Source organism: Echinops telfairi, unplaced genomic scaffold (genome assembly GCF_000313985.2).
Source record: "Echinops telfairi isolate 266 unplaced genomic scaffold, ASM31398v2 ScPeMD7_5;HRSCAF=22, whole genome shotgun sequence".
NCBI classification, from domain to species: Eukaryota; Metazoa; Chordata; class Mammalia; order Afrosoricida; family Tenrecidae; genus Echinops; species Echinops telfairi.
The window spans coordinates 25,224,023-25,241,857 of NW_022103901.1; the positions used below are offsets into that span (position 1 = coordinate 25,224,023).

The following is a 17,835-nucleotide window of genomic DNA, read 5'->3' on the forward strand; positions in this document are numbered from 1 at the left end:
ATGGGGGGCGAACAAAACAAAAACGCATTGATCTCACAAATGAAAATTTAGACAGCTCAACAAGATCAAACATCTTCATGGTCCAAGGGCAGCTCCCCTCTGAAACGACTGGCAGTGAGGCACAGAGGAGCCTGGGTGAGCACAGGAACCCCAGCCAACACCCCCAGGGAAGAGAGCTGTAGCCACTGCCTAGTCTGCAGGGAGCCATGCCTGCACTTAATGAGAAGGGGATGTGTCTGAGGCAGCACAGTGGTTCTCCACCCTCTCCTCCCTCAGAGGGAAAAGCCTGTACGCTGGAAAGATGTTCCTCTCAGAGCGCTCTGCTCTGGGAGCTATGTAGCATCCACTGAGCCTGGCACTCACACCCTTCCTGCACTCCCCTCGGTGCATTTATTAAGCACCGGCTGTCACCAGGGCACTCTCATGGGCACCAGGGCCAGGAAGTGGGGCACGAGTTGACAACAGGACTGTGTGGAGGTGACTGTACTGACGCCTGTTCCGTACTTGGTCCTAAGGATACCCAGAGCACCTAGTCTCATTGTTGGGGTGGCGGGAGCTCAAATATGGAGGCATTTCATGTTGGTTCCCAAAAGAGTCGAAGCTTGTGGGGCCATCTATCTTTCCTACAAATAGGAATGAGCTGGCTGCTAACCAAGAATTTGGAGGGTCAAGTCAGGGTGAGGGCACAGCGTGCTCCAATTAGCGTCTTCATTTCTAGCCTCACAAGGCCTGACACGGATACTCAAAAATGTCTGGAAGATGTCTCAATTTCACCTTAACATTTCGACCTCCAATCCTACCACACGTGAAAATGGTGTTTCCACCGAGTTTGAGAGTTCCAGACAAGCAACCGGATTTTAAAGCCCAGGGAAGCCCATTCTCAATCAAATGCGTGCGATGTGTATTTTAAAAAGGGTGATGGGGGGAGTGCGGAGTGGAGACCCAAAGCCCATTAGTAGGCCACTGGAGATCCCCTTGCAGAGGGGTCTCGGGGAGGAGATGAGCCAGTCAGGGTGCAATGTAACAATGATGAAAAATACAATTTTCAAAAAAAAAAAAGAAAAATACAATTTTCCTCTGTTCCTAAATGTTTCCTTCCCGCTCCCACTACCATGACTCGAATTCGACCTTGCAAGTCTGGCTAGACCAGAGGATGTACACTGGTACAGATAGGAACTGAAAATACAGGGAATCCAGGGCGGATGAGCCCTACAGGACCAGTGGTGTGAGTGGCGATACTGGGAGGGTAGAGGGAGAGTGGGTAGGAAAGAGGGAACCGATTACAAGGAACTATATGTAACCTCCTCCCTGGGGGACGGACAACTGAAAAGTGGGTGAAGGGAGACGTCAGACAGGGCAAGATATGACAAAATACCCATTTATAAACTATCAAGGGCTCATGAGGGAGGGGTAGGCGGGGAGGGAGGGGGAAAATGAGGACCTAATGTCGGGGGTTTAAGTGGAGAGAAAATGTTTTGAGAATGATGTACAAATGCGCTTTACACAATTGATGTGTGTATGGATTGTGATAACAGTTGTATGAGCCCCTAATAAAATGTTTAAAAAGAAATGAAACGAACGAGCCAAAAATATTGTTTAACATGAAAAAAAAGAAAAATAAATAAATAAAATAAAAAGGGTGGCAGGAAAAATGAGAAATCCGATTCTAATTCCTAAGAAGTATTCTCCCTGTTCCACGAGGGAAGCAAAAAGCAGGCCTGTGTATGTGTACTTGTACAATCAAGATCTTTTGATTCACAAAATCCAAGATAGATAAATCCCTCAGAAACAGTAATAGAAGTAATGATTCCCTGAGGGCACTGGAAGAAAGGGGGCACGGGGAACTGAAAGCAATGAAGAATGCATAACCCCACCTATAACAGAATTGTAGGTGAATGGACACATTGGATGGTGTAAGAGAGGGCAATAATAATAATGATAATATACAATATATTCAGGGTCCACGGGGTTGGTAGGTTGGAGGAGAGATGGGAAGAAGGGGAGCTGATACCAAAGAGTTCAAGAAGAAAATACAAAATATTTGCTTAATCTAATGGAACTGTGGATTGTAATAATATCTATAAGAGCTCCTAATAAAATGTTAAAAAAAACCAAAACACAAGCAGTAAGTGTATGGGATTCTCCACTCTTCACCTCCTTCTATCTTACTCACTCTGAGAGGCCTCAGGGTAGCAACTAGGTGGCTTTTCTTCTTCTTTTTTTTAGAGCAAAAGTTATATAATCAAAAACCCTAATGGGATTTGGTTCATTGGTTTGGAGTTCAGGGTCATGGTTTCATGGGACATCCTAGTTAATTAGCCTAATAACCGTGTGTAATGCTTCTGTTTTACTTCCTAGTTTATTGTGTAGTACCTGGGGTCTTAAACAGACCAAACAGTTGGTCCCTCTTTGCTTGGAGCAACAGAGGAGGAAGAGGAAGGAGTCAGGTATTGGGTTGTGGGGCAGAGGGGGACATGGAATGGGGGACTAACTGCCTCTAAGTAGCATCTGCCTCCTTTGTCAAGAGACCAGAAGAACTAGGTGGTGCCCAGAAATCATTGAATGTTCTGACCAAAGATTCCAAGGAAGAGTCGTGACTAAAGGAGGAAACTGCAAACAGTGTTTCAAATTCTCAGGAAATCCAGATGTTCTGGGGTCACGATGCTGAATGAACCAAGACTACTACTTGGGCATTTTCACTTAAAATTTCTAAGGGAATTTTTCTTTAACACTCTGAGGCAATCTAAGCTTGCTGTAAAACTTCCAAACACAGAAACACGTAAAAAAGTCAAGGGAAGTCCTAAAGTAGTGTAGGACACAGAACTGGGTTCGGGTTTCTGAAAATAATCTGGGCAATCAAGATGCCTTTGTTTTACTAAAGAGTTTAGCAAATAGGGGTCTCACTGGTCCTAGACTAGTTTATTAATTTAGGGAAGGTAAGGGGAGGAGGATACAGCCATGTCTATCCATTGATTGGATCGGCCCTAACTATTCATTAAGACCAAGGTCTGCATCTTCATTAAGGTCCCAAGGATCAGGGAACCTGGGGGCCTTGGAACACTCTGTTGGGCCTTCTAGATCAGTGCCACAAGCTTAGAGACTAATCAGGCAAGGCCTGGGGCAAAGGGCCTTCGCTGTCTCCAGGACATGTCATGCCTCTCCAGGCACAGATGGTTGGACATGCAGGATGCTGTGCAGACTCCTGAGCCTATGACAGAGCCTTATGGGCCAGGGATGCTGAGACTAGCAGGGTATGAAGTCTGATCTAATTCTGGGCGAAACATCAGAGAGAAGTGTCATGGAAGTGGTTGGCAAGGAGGAGTGGAAATGTAGAAAGCTGAAGCCTGGATCCACTTCCAGACAGGATCTAGACTCATTTGATTCTGCCACGCAGTATGATAAAGGTAGGTTTGCCCACCTCTCACTGACCCAGTCAGTTCTGATTCCTAGCAACCCTGTATGGCAGAGCACAACGGCCTCTTTGGGTTTCTGAAGCTGTACATTTTTTTTGTTATCTGATGCCATCCAGTCAGTTCCGACTCACAGCGACCCTCTGTACAACAGAACTAAACACCGTTTGGTCCAGTACCATCCTCACAATTGTTCTTATGTTTGAGCCCATTGTTACGGTCACTCTGCCAATCCATCTTGGCAAAGGTCTTCCTCTTTTTTGTCTACTTTACCAAGCATGATGTCCTTTTCCAGGGACTGGTCTCTCCTGACGATATGTTCAAAGTATGTAAAATTAAGTCTGGCCATCCATGCCTCTAAGGTATACTCTGGCCGGGTTGTCCTGTTAGCAGTCCATGGTACTTTCAATATTCTTCTCCAACACAATTCAAATGTATCATCAATATTCTTCTCCAACACAATTCAAATGTATCAATTCTTCTTCATGCTTCCTTGTTCAAGGTCCAACTTTCACATGCATATGAGGCCATGGACACTACCCTGGCTTGGGTCAGGCACAACTTAGTCTTCAAAGTAACATCTTTGCTTTTAATACTCAAGAGGCTTTGTGCTGCAGATTTACGTCATGCAATAAGTCTTTTGACCTCTTGACTGCTGCTTCCATGAGCATTAACTGTTGATCCATGCAAGACAAAACCCGTGACAACTTCAACTTTTTCTCCATTTAGCATGTTACCTATTGGTCCAGTTGTATTTTCATCTTCTTTACATTGAGTTGTCATCCATACTGAAGTCTGCAATCTTTGTTCTACATCAGCAAGTGCTTCAAGTCCTCCTCACTTTCAGCAAGCAAGGTTATGTCATCTGCACATACATAGTAGATTGTTAAGTCTTCCTCCAATCCTGATGCCAAATTCTTCATATAATTTAGCTTCTCTGATGATGATTTGCTTAGAATACAGATTGACTGAATATGGTGAGAGGATACAACCCTGGTGCACACCTTTCTTGATTTGAAACCATGTAGCATTCCCTTGTTATGTTCACACAACTGTCTACCGATTCATGCACATGAATTACATGAGCGCAATGAAGTTGTCTGGAATTCCCATTTTGCTCAAGGCTATCCATAGTTTGTTATGATGCACACAGTTCAATGCCATTGCACAGTCAATAAAACACAATCAAATATACTTCTGGTAATTTTATGCTTTCAGCCAAGATCCATCTAACATCAGCAATATTATCCCTTGTTTCATGTCCTGTTCTGAATCCAGCCTGAACCTCTGGTATGTCCCTGTCAATGTACTGCTACAGCCATTGTTGATGGATCTTTAGCACAATTTTACTTGCATATGCTATCAATGATATTGTTCTGCAATTTGAATATTCTGTTGGGTCACCTTTCTTTGGAATGAGTGTAAATATAAATCTGTTCTAGTCAGTTGGCCAGGTATCTTGTTTTCCAAATTTCCTGGCATAGATGAGTATGTGCTTCCGGTGCTTCAGCAACTTGTTCAAACATTTCAATTGGTATTCCACTGACCCCCGAAGCCTTGTTTATGGCTAATGCTTTCAGTGCAGCTTGAACTTCTTCCTTCGGTAGATTCCATTGATTCTCGCTTACAAGCTACCTCTTGAAATGGGTTAAATGTTAACTAGTTCTTTTCATTTCAATGGCTCTGTATATTCTTTCCATCTTCTTTTGACACTCCCTGCATCATTCAATATATCTTGACGGGGGCAGAGCAGTTTGAAACGCTGACTTTCTGGTTAGCAACCCAACGTACTACACACTACACCACCAGGGTCACCTAGTCCCTTCTAGAGTGAACACTGAGCAGGGACATCCGCCAGCTAGCCAGCCACACAGCATTTCTGAGGGGTTGTCATAGCTACTACTGTTAGTTGCTGTCAAGTCAGCGCCCAGTGCATGGCAAGCCCAGGTGTTACAGAGCAGAACTCCCTAAGGGTCTTCTGGACTGTAGTCTTTATGGAGACAGATCGCCAGGCCTTTCTTCCGTGACACTACCGGGTGGGTTTTCTGAGGGGTACCTCCTTCATTCTCTACCAGGAGTAGGGAAGATCATACTCTGCTGTGGGCTCTGCTCAGGGAAGTTCACCCTTGGGTGCAGCCACCTTAAAGACTCTGCTTTGCTAGAGGGTCCTCTCTGATTAGCATCCACAGGCAGCTGCATTTACAAGGATTCTTGTCAGGCTTTAAGGCTCCCATGGCACCCTGTGGTCTCTCTTTCCGGTGTAGACAGCTCAGGGGAATGTGGTCTCCTCTGTGGGTGGCTCCCTCAACAGTCCACAGACACATCATTTGCATCCTGACACTCCATGTACAGCTCTGACTGCACACCGGGGCTCATGTTCTAAGAGATTAAAACACTACTCAACTGAACAAATGTCAGGAAGCTTCAGAAGGCAAGTTAGTCATTGTCTGAGAACAAAAACCTGGGAAGATCTCAAATACCGTTCAAAAGGGATTTGGGCGGGGATAAAAAAGGAGAGAGGGTATATATCACTGCACTTAAAAAAAAAAGGAGAGCGCATGTGAGAGAGAGCAGACAGACAATTCCAAAGAATGAGATGAATCTGCACAACTGACATGGAGCAGGTGAAGTCGGGAGCAGCCAAGGAGAATAGGCTAAGATTTACTGATAAAGAAGGACTCGATATAGTTATATTTCAGGGGGAAAAATGAATGAAAATGTGAATAGATGTGTTAATGTATGAGGAACTTAAACTGTGATTTTTCCACAAAGCTTTTTGAAATCCCCCCTCAGATGTATATGAGTCTATATACCTGTCTATATATATAGATACATACATACATACATACATTCATATAATCATTGGCTCCCATATGCTTCCTCTGCCTCTCCCTCTCTCTCTACCCTGTTTCCCTGAAATTAAGATATCCCCTGAAAATAAGACCTACTTACAGTTTTGCCTCTCACTGAAATATAAGGCATCCCCCTGAAAATAAGACCTCCCCGAAATTAAGGCCCCCCAAAGCTACCGTAACTCTGGACTCTGGACCGTAGCAGCAGGCGCTGCTGTGCAGCTCACTGTTGGCCACAGCGCAGCCAGAGCAGACAGGAAGTGCAATAAACAATAAATGTGTACCATATTCTTCTTCATGGAAAAATAAGACATCTCCTAAAAATAAGACCTAGCGCATCTTTGGGAGCAAAAATTAATATAAGACACTGTCTTATTTTCAGGGAAGCAGAGTAGACCCGGGGGCTTGAACAGAATGGACTAGAGAGAGGATGGAACCTCCCCGGAGCTTTCTGAAGCCCCCTTTCCCAGGCGCACGGCTCCAAAAAAGAGAGAGACAGTGATGCACAGGTAGGCAGTGAGCGGCTAACCCCAGGCTGGTGGTTCGAAGGCACCCTGGGCTCTTGGGAAAAAGAAGACCTGCGGCCTGCTTCCCTGAAGACGACAGCCGAAGGGGATGGGGCGTGGGGAGTCAGAAATGGCTCAGTGGCTCCACAACAACGTCTCGAAAGGAGTGTCCAACTGTGCACGGGGCTGTATTGGGAGGAGTTGTGTACAAGGAAAGAGAAAGGATTACTGGGGACTTTAACTTGGGAGGATTTATTTTTACTTTTCTAAGTTCCTCATCTCTGTATTGTTAATTTTCTTTTCCCAAATAAACATGTACTATTTTTATAACGAAAGTCATTAAGATGTAAATAACACACAGTTTACCTATTCTTGAACATGGCAGGGAGGCCTCCCCAAACACCCTCCCTTCCAGAAGGCAGTGGGGTGGCAAGCATGACCTCTAAGGCAAAAAAAGGTGCTTTTTTGTGTCCTTGGCTTTGAAAGCACAGAATATGACTCTGCATGAATCAGAAGAGATAGCCAGAGAGTGCTAACACCACACTGCCTTAGACACGGCATGCTGTTGTTCAAAGAACTCATTAGGTCAGTGCTCATGGAAATCTCCACTGCTTGTCAGGGTTATCATCTCCCAGCGTCACGCAAGACCTTAAAGTAGTCCATATCCATCCCCTCACAGAACAGTCACAAGGAAGGGTCGAGTCAGCCAGGATGCAGTTTAACACTGATGAAACAAACAACATTCCTCTAAGTCTTTGATGTCTCCCCTCTCACCCCCCCACAGCCACTATCATGACCCCAACTCTACCTTACAAATCCGGCTAGACCAGAGCATGTACACCAGTACAGATAAGAGCTCTTGACACTCGGAATCCAGGACAGATAAACCCCTTAGGAATAGTAATGGAAGCAGTGATACCATGAGGGTATGGGGAAGGTGGTGGGGGGAGAAAGAGGGAACCAATTGCAATGGTTGAGATATAACCTTCCCTTACTCCCAGGGAGATGATCAACAGAAACATGGATGAATGGAGACAACGGATGGTATAATATATGAAAATGATAATAATTTATAATTTATCAAGGGTTCATGAGGGCAGGAGGGGGGAAGGGGAGGGGGAAGGAGCTGATACCAAGGGCTCAAGTAGAAAGAAAATGTTTTGAAAAGGATAATGGTTGGAGAGCAAATGTTTTGAGAATGATGAGGGCAATGAATGTACAAATGTGCTTTACACAATTGATGTATGTATGGATTGTGAGAGTTGTATGAGCCCCCAATAAACAATTTTTTTAAAAAGGATGATGGTAACGTACTTACAAATATGCTTGGTACAATGGATATATGGGTTGTTATAAGAGCCCCAATAAAATTATTTATATATAAAAAATTAGGTAGTCCATTTCATTCCCAGACTGTCAGGCCATCGCAGGACCCCAGACAGCTGTCCCAACCCAAGCTTCCTTAAGACATTCTGTTCCAAAGGGTAGAAGACTTGTATCACTTGACAGCACTTTATTCGAAGGGCTTGGCTATAAGAATTACACCGACCCTCCAAACGTCAGTCTATAAACCCCACTACTCAACATCTGTCCAGGACATTTTCCATCTCTGTAAGTTAACTGTCAATTTGCTGGGCAATGGTGGCTGGCACGTCACAGTGATGCTGAAAACGATGCCACCAGTATTTCCAATACTGCCAGGGTTACCCACAGTGAAGAGGCTTCAGCCACATCATCCCCAGACTGACTTGGAAGAGGAAATAAGGGGCCTGCTTCTGAGGGCTAAGCCACTGAAAACCTTAGCAACAGAACACGGTTCGATATAATGCCAGAAGCTAACCCCTCAGGTTAGAGGGCACTGAAAATACAACTGGGGAAGAGCTGCCTCTTCAAAGGAGAGTCGACCTTAATGGCATGGGTGGAGCAGAGCCTTTGTTGCCTTTAACTCTCGTGCTCCTCCCAGGGTCTTCCTTACGACTGGGCCATTTTGTGCTCACCTGCCCCTTATTGTATACTGCCTTGCTCTTCACCTTGGTTAACACTCATCTAGGTGCCCTAGTGTCGCTGTCAGCTAAATGCTGAACTACTAATCTCGAGGCTAGTGGTTCAAACCCACCAGCCACTCCTTGGAAGAAGGATGAAGCTCTCTGCTCCCAGAAAGATGTATAACCTGGGAAACACCCTACAGGGTGGCTATGAGTTGGAATCCACTCAATGGCTGGCTGCAGTTACCTTCTAGTCAGGAATCTACCCTACCTCCTCCCAACTCCAGCCCAACCCCTGGGCCTTGCAAAAATGTTTCTATGTGTAAACCTTCTTAGGCTTTTAATAGCAGTGGTTTCATACAATGTTTGTCCTTTGGGGAAGGACTATTTCCACTCAGCAGAATGTGCTGTAGGTTCATCTATCTAATGAGGTTTTCACAGATCGTTAGTCTTTAACGTTGCATACTGTTTCATTGTGTGCAAGTACCACAGGTTGTTCATCCACTCCTCTACTGATGGGCACTGAGGTTATTTCCATCTTTCTTGCTGTCGTGAGTAATGCAGCAGTGAACATAGGTGCGTGCATGTCTATTCAGGTCACGGCTCTTATTTGTCTAGGACGCATACCTCATCCTGGGATTGCTGGCTCACATAGTATTTCATTTCCCAATTTTAAGGAAGCGCCATGCCATTTGCCACAGTGGTTGCAGTATCTTACAGTCCCATCAACCCGGTACGTTGGTTCCAATCTCTCTATACCCTCACCAGGATGTTTTGCTTGAAGTTAACGGTTAACAATGACATCTAGATCTAAACTGGATTTCGTCAGCTGGTTTACACAGAATGCCTCTTAAATTCACTCCTAATCTCTACACTTCCTATGAAAAGTGCACTTGGGAAATGGTGATGACTTCTCAATTCAGCAGTACCATCAGGAGGCCCTCTCATCTGAATGGTCCGCGGCTTTCTCATTGAGCCCATGTGCTATCAAAGCTTGACCTGTGGGAATGAGGAAACTACACCTCTCATCGGCCCTGCAGAAATCTCGTTGTACATAGTAGCTGGGGGTTTCCATAATCAGAAGGCACTAGGTTTCAACCACCTTACACCTGGGCTCGCTGTTTCCTTAACGAATCTACTGAACACTAAATTGACAAGAATTGGTCTCTTGCAACTGCACTCACCCAGGGTTAGAAACGCAACCTCCTGGTACACATGGCAAACATGCTTGACTGCTACGCCAAAGGTCAGGGGTTCAAGTCTACTCTGCGGCAACTCAGAAGAAATGCCTGGTGACTTCCTCCCCAAAGGTCACAACCTTGAAAACCCCATGGAGCACAGTTCTGCTCTGCACATCTGGCTGGGGGCTGCCTGAGTTGGGATGGACCTGACAGCAATCGGTCACCGGGTTCAGAGGGACTGCCCCAACTATGAGGAGGCACAGTGGTTGCAAGTACTTCTCTAAAGTCTGATGAGGCTGCTCCAGACATGTCGCACAGCACTCTGGGGCCCGTTTCCTCATCTGAACAGTGATTCCAATCCGCAGCAACACTGATGGAGTGCCAAACTAAGCAGCTTTGCAGGAGTTGGGCCTCTCTCAACAATCAGGCCTCAAACCACCTTCCCACGAGGTCTCTTTCTTACTCGTTCCTTCCAGACACGCTGTTCCTGGCCTTCACACCTACCTCTTGCTGCTTCCTCAGCCTGAAATGAATGCCCAGGCGCTACTTCAACAAACTCCCATCCTAACTGCCTGTGATAGTTACATAATCTGGTGCCAACTTGAGACTATTAAGAGTGAAGGGGTGGGGTTTAGCCTGTCAATCAAGTTGCAGTTTGATGACCTCATTTGGAGGCACTAAAGAGATAAATAGCACACTGGAGGCAGTACACATGCTCGCTCCCTGGTAGACATTCCTGCTGACAAGACACATGGAGCTATTCTAGTGCCCTGGAGTGAGAGGAGCCACACAGAGACCCCTGCCAGTGCTAAGATGTTTACAGTGCCACTGCCACTGCCACAAGACTTCCCACCCACTGGCCTGTGATCTTCCTGCACTCAGCATCATTGCATATATTACGTGAGTCTGACGAGAAATTTACAGACTGGTACTGGACATATGGGGTAATATTGGACTTATGGACTTGATCTGGACTGGGCTGGGATGTTTTCTTAATATACAATTACTCTTTATATAAAGCTCTTTCCTATACAAATGCGAGTGCCTATGAATTTGTTTCTCTAGTCTACCTGGACTAACACACTGCCCATCACGGTTCTTCAGTAACAACCCTTTTATAAGGCTCTTTGTTTCTCTCCCTCCCCTACTTCATGCACACCCCACATGACATTTAGCACTGAGGCTGCCTCGTCTCCTACTTATGAACCCCACTACAGAGCCACTCTAGTGCCCGACATAGCGGCTGGCTTGTATATTAGTCTGGATATTTTAGAGAAACAAATCCACAGAAACTCATGCATAAGAGAGTTTTATATAAAAGTTAAGTGTGCATCAAGAAAACACCCCAACCCAGTGCTGCCCAAGCCCACAAGTCCAACATTAACCCATTAACCCATATGTCCAACACCAATCCACAAAGTCCTCCTCCATCTCACAAAATGGACACAATGATGCCGACTGCAGGAGGAAAGCTGAGTCAGTGAATGTGTAAGCATCTCAGCGCTGGCAGGGGTCTCCACATGGCTGCTCCAGCACCCAGGGCTGCATCAGGGCAGGTCCATGTGGCGTCTCCTCAGGGACATCCTGAAGGAAGTGAGCCTTGCCAGCTAAAGCAGGGAACTGGCCAAGGCAGCTTCACCCTGGCCCGACCATCAGAAAGCAAGAGACCCGAGAACTAGAAAGGCGAGGCTCACTGAGCCATTTATCTCTCTGCCCTTCAATTAACCCCACATGTGTTTATCGGCCAGGTTGGCACAATAAACTAACTCAGCATGGAAGCAAGGCCCAAGCCATGCTGACAAGAGGAAGCACACACTAGGTGCTCAGTATGGAGCTCTCCCCACTTCTATGTGCTGAAAGCCCAGTAACAATCTTCAAGCAAGAACTCCCAGCAGACCAAGTTACCTACTATCTTGCTTCTGGGTGCCCGGATGGTACAAACAGTTTGCACTCACTAGAGATGAAAAGGCTGAAGGTTGTAGCTCACCCTGTTGCATCAGAGAAGGAAAGGCCTGATGATCTGCTTCTGTAAAGTGACAGCCAAGAAAACCCACAGAGCAGTCCTCCTCTAACACCCGGGATGAGTCCCCGGGAGCGGGAGCTGACCGGGCAGTGCCAACAAGGAGACGAGAGGGAAGCCAACGCCCAAACAGAAATGAGGGACTCTCCAGTGCTGTGCTTCTCCTGGCTTTGCGGTTGGGTAGGCCTTTGACTGTTCATGCCACAAGCCGCTCCGTGGGAGAAAGATAAGGCCGTATGATCCCGTGAAGGTTTACAAAGCCTTGGAAACACTACCGGGGTCAGTATGGGTTAGAATCCACCTGACAACAGTGAGCTTTCCCTGTTCCCGACCTCCTGATGGTGTGGTGGGCTAGGCATTGGGCTGCAAACTGCAAGGGGGTGGTTCAAACCCACTGACCTCTCCTTGGGAAGAGGTAAGGCCGTCTGATGTGAAGATTTAAGGTCTCAGAAACCCGACGTAGGATAATTATGAGTCAAAATCAACGTGGTGGCCACGAGGAGGGGAGGAGGCCGACATGATCTGGGGTGCTGGGTGCAGGCAGAGCCCAAGTACACGGGACAGAACACCGCATATGGGCCAACCGAGGCTGCCTCAGTGTTAACGCATGTGGCTGGAGCCCAGCTTGGCATGCCACCACCTGGTAAAGGAAGACAGAGCCGAGGCCGATTCAGGAGGAAAAGGAGTTATGGGGGCAGTTTTATAAACAGCAGAAAGGGAGGAAGTTTAGGGAGGAGCACAAAAGCGGCTGCTTCTACGTACTTCATTTCATTTATATTTAGCTTTCCCAGTCCCGGTAATTGAATGCATTATTTATTTTGGCTAGCAACTATTGCCTGTGGCTTTAAGAATAACAATCATGGGCTTTTAAGGTTTAGCACCATAACATTTAGAGACCCAAGTAAAAATCATCAGATAAATTATTCAACATGTAGATGCCACACGGCTGCTCCTTATGTATGGGATGAGCCCCATGAGGCGCCAGCTCTTGCGTGAGGCCCCATCTCTCCCGGCCACTTGGGTCACTTGCTGGGAACTTCCTTGTTCAGTTCTCGTTTGTCTCATTCTGCTGACCCTCGGGGTGGGCCAGGGCCGCCCCACAGGAAAGCACCACACATGACCAGCCCCAATGGGTTAGTGCCTGTCAGGGCTCACATCCTGTATGGCTTAACTCCAAGAGGGGTTTCAGACAGGGATGCTGAAAAGGATTGAGGAGGGGGGACAGCCACGTGCCTCACAACACAGGGCTGGTGATGGTGCGACCGTCCCTCATGCGGATCAAAGGAAGACAGGGGTGCTGTTGGGACCCAGGATGGAGCAAGTGCCCAAAGCCTTGTCTTTTCAGGTCTTGGCTTAAATGCTCTTTTCTCGAAGAAGCCTTCTCTGGCCTTGACCCCCTCGCCCTCTCTATACAAATCAGGCCCGGTTTTATTTTTCTCTCTGAACCCAGTTCTTTAAGGCACTCGTGACGTGTGCAAGTCTGAGTGCTTTTTTGTTGGTTTGTCTGTGGTTGTTTCACATCGGTTTCATCTACTGAACGCCACGCCATGTGCAGAAGCGCTCGGACGCTCAGTGGTTGGCTTATGCACACAGCGGCACGAAACAGGTGCTTACACAGGTCACGCGGGCACTTAACTTAAGAAAGACTCCTTCCAAAGCATGTTCTTGGGACACAGACTAGGCTCGGTGGTGTAGATGATGGAGTCTGGCGGAGAGGGGGCTGGGAGGCAGCGAGAATCTGGGCTGAATCCTGGCTCTGCCACTTGAGAGCTCTCTGAGCTCCTGTGGCTGCTCAGCCCTGCTCCCTCACCAGAACAGTGGCCAGTGTCCCAGCTTAACCCCAAGTTAGATCATCTGGGGGTGAGGGCTCCCATCAAACATGCTGACCGAATTTTTAAGTGGGTGAGCTGTATTTTGGCCCCTGCCTCTACAATGCTCATCTTCCCATGCCTGCCGACCACCACTTCCCACTTTCCGGCCCCACAGACCTGGGCTGTTTATCTTGTGAGGCTACAAGTGGTCCGATGTCAAGTTTGGCGGGACGTACTTTGGGAGGCTATTTATTTACATCATTAGAGTAGATTCCGGGCAATATCATTTGCCTGCACCCTGACTTGCATCCTTGAGTCAGTGAGGGAGGAGAGGATCAGAAGCTCACTAGCACTAGTGTCTGTGCAGTGACCAGAGCCCTTGGGGCCGCTTGGCAGTGTGACAGTATGGCAGTGTGGCAGTAATTAAATAAAACAGCAGGAGGGCACTTCCAGCTCATCCCAAGAAGCACCAAGACACAGGAGCCTTCTTTCATAGCTCATGAAACATGTCTTGAGTCTGTACTAAGTGTAAGAGAGCAAAGCACCCATACCAGAGCACAGGGCCAAGAGCTCCTCTTTATGATAAAACCATCAGATCTCTCAAAAAGGACTGCAACAGCTTTGACTCCTTTTAAGCATCCAAACCCAAGGGATTCTATTCTAACCCCAGCAGTGAGTCCTGCCCATAAACACAACGGTTAAAGAAAGCCAGTCAGAGTCCCAGAGCTCTCCACCATGAGACAAAGCAGAATGATGTGTCAAATAAATCAAGCGCTGGACGGTCCTGCTTCAAACCCACTTCCTCCTCGACTTGAGAAGGCACGGCTACCAACCCATTGATGCCGACTCATAGCGACCCTATCGGACATGGGAGAACTGTCCCTGTGAGTTCCGAGACTATAACTGTCTATGGGGGCAGAAAGCCCTGCCTTTCTCCTGCTGAGCTGCGGTACTTTCGAACCCAACACCAAAATGTTGGGCATTTACTCATCTTTTTTCTTGGAAAAAGGCAATAGGTAGTCTACATTCTGGACCTGGCAAGGGAACTACAAATTGACAAAGGCTAAGAAATTGGCAGATAGAGCCATTGGGAGTGGCCAGTGAGGGAGAGTCTTAATTTAGCTTGAGAATTTTTATTTTGCCTCTTGGAAAAAAAACAAGAAAGCAAGCTCTGTCTGTAATGGATCCAGGACTACAACAGTCAAGATCACATCATGAGTTTAGGGAGCTGGAAAAACCGGCCAAGACTCGCAGAGCCTACAATCACTCTTCAGAGCTCTGGGGTCTGAAATTCACCATCCACTCCTGATGTTAAAGCTGAGACAAAGCCAGGGGCTCTCACCTCAGTGGAATCTATGCTGCTGAGCTCTTAAAGAGAAAATCAGCTAACAAGATTTAAAAGGTCTGATATCCAGGGAGGATGGCAGTTCAAGCCACCAGACGCTGCAAAGGAGGAAGATGAGACTGTTTGCTCCTGTAGACTGACAGCCTCGGAAGGCTGCGAAGGGCACTGTAAGCTAGCTGTGTCTCAGGGCCTGGTTTCACATCCAAGGCGCCACTTCTGAGTCCACTTCACACATCATCATCAGGACTGTTGTCGTCATATTATTTCGTGTCAACTTGAAGATATGAAAGTGTAGGCATGGAGTCTAGCCTGTCAATAAGGTACCTCCTTCTGGACGTGACCTTCTCATATGGAGGGTCCTAGGAACCTCCCCTCACTCTCTGCCTTCACCTTCCTGCCCGAGTCACTTGGAGACCTGCCAGATGCCTGGAGATGCGTCCACTGCTATTGGATCCACAAGACTTTGTACCACTGGCCTGTGATTTGCCTGCATTCTGCATCATTGCATGTGGCTGTGTGAGTCTGAAGAGGCATTTATGGACTAGTACTGGACTTGTAGACTTGATCTTGACTGGGACGTGTGCCTGATAATTACTTCTTGATATAAAGCTCTCTCTAACACATATACAGTGTCACTGAATTTGTTTCTCTAGTCAACCCGGCCTAACACAAGGTTGTTGGTGGTGGCTGCTAATGCTTGTTTTATCATTTTGTTTCCTGCTAACCCATCATCCTTCTCAGAACAGGCACAGGAGAGCATTCTACACTGGCAGGCACCTGCTTTTGTGAGGCTGACATTCTTAATGGGGAGAGGAGGTGTATCAGATAGTTAAAAAAACAGCCGCTGTCCAGTTGATGCTGACTCAGGAGCAAGTCAACAACCAGTACAGGTAACGAAGTGTCTTGACAAAGTGGCTGCCGGGGGACAGGCAGGCTGCAGGGAGCTGCTGCACGTAAAGCAGTCAGCACCTAACTGGTCTTTTTTTTTAAAAAAAGGGACAATCTGGGAAGCTGATTTGAGAAAGAGGAAACAGCACATGCACAGGCCCTGGGTTGGGAAATAGCTCAGGTTGAGCGTGTTTAAAAATCAGAAAGCAGTGGGGGTGGCTGAGGTGTGGTGCATGACCAGGGCAAAGGCAGCCAGGCACAGCTCTCGCTGGGGCTGTGAGGCAGGGCTTTGGTTTTGTTCCGAGCACACTGGGAAGCCACTGGAACCCCTGGGGAGAAAGCTAAATCAAGCAGCATTTGGCAACATTTTTTGGGTGAGATGATAATATTTGAAGGTTTGAGTGCCCAGAGCTGCCCCAGACAGAACAGGATACAGATGTTGGCCAGAACTGTAGGGTGAGGGAGAAAGGAGTGGGAGAAAGGAGCTCTCTCCAGCTACACAGGGGCAGGCAGCTGGTGGCAGAGTGCTAACCTCGCCCCACGCCCCACGTAATCACCGTGTTGGCTGAGAGAGTGCAGGTGGCTCCAGGATCATCAGTGGAACTCCCACTGACCTTTCCAGGGGCTACAGAAACCCCCGAAGGATCCCCCGACCCTCTCCCACTGTCTGCTTTCTGGACCCCCAGTGAATCTACGTCAGGGAAGCTCCTAACTCTCTCCCCACCTCTCACTACTACCCCTGCCTCCCTCCACCGCTACCATCTTCTCCACTGTGGAAAGAGCCATCAGTGTCCCAGGATTGCTGTCGCTCTTTATGTGACTGCCTGCAGATGCAAACCCTGCTGTAAACCTGCCACTGCTCTGCCCACTTGCCCTTGGCTCACGCAGTGCCGAGAGGCGACGAAGACAACCACTTGCAACTCTCCACCTGGGAGCAGGCCCGACTTCCAGGGAATTCAGGCCCCCGAAGCAGTACAGTGTCAACATAAATAAATAACTCATCTTCTGCCCCTTAGCTCATGAGCATCAAAGCATGCTCCAGGGCATCTCTCAAAAGGATCCACCACAGTCACCTGCTCCCTGGCACGTGCTCCCACCTCTATGCCCGGTACCCTGCTGCTACTCTGACCACCCACCCACCCAGGCTGGAAGGTCTGCTTCCCCACCAGGTACAGAAAGCCAGTCATGAACAGAACTGTTTTCTGTAACAGAAAGGGGATTCAATCTACTCAGATGAGGTTCGACATGTGTTGTCTCTGGCCTCTCAAACCAACCAACCTCCACAACGCCACACACCACGTGAAAATCAGTGTGCACCTGCTGGGGCTCAGCAGCGCTAACTCCTGAAACCCTCTAAGCATGCTCACCTCAGATGTCTGTGTGGCCAGCCTGAGGCCAGCTGAAGAGGGGGCCTGCAAGAGAATACCCATGCACTATAACCCTTCTCTGATGAGACATGTGTGCGTGCGTGCATGCATGTTTAGTTCCATACTTAATGAAAAAGATCTAAGATTCATCATTTATCACTTTTTCTTTTTTCGTTTTAAAAAAAATCATTTTATTAAGGGCTCATACAACTCATCACAATCCATACATACATCAATTGTGTAAAGCACATTTGTACATTCACTGCCCTTATCATTCTCAAAACATTTGCTCTCCACTTAAGCCCCTGTCATCAGCTCATTTTCCCCTTCCCTCCCCACTCCCCAAAGAACCCTTGATAATTTATAAATTATTCTTATTATTTTGTCATATTTTATACTGTCCAACGTCTCCCTTCACCCACTTTTCTGTTGTCCAGCCCCCTGGGAGGAGGTTATATGTAGATCTCTGT

General features: G+C 47.3%; 1 protein-coding gene across 1 annotated transcript in view; it reads right to left on the reverse strand.

Moving 5' to 3' along the window:
* Positions 1-17,835, reverse strand: part of VPS35L (VPS35 endosomal protein sorting factor like) — a 121,981-nt gene that overhangs the window by 20,215 nt on the left and 83,931 nt on the right. The gene's annotated exons all lie outside the window — the stretch shown is intronic.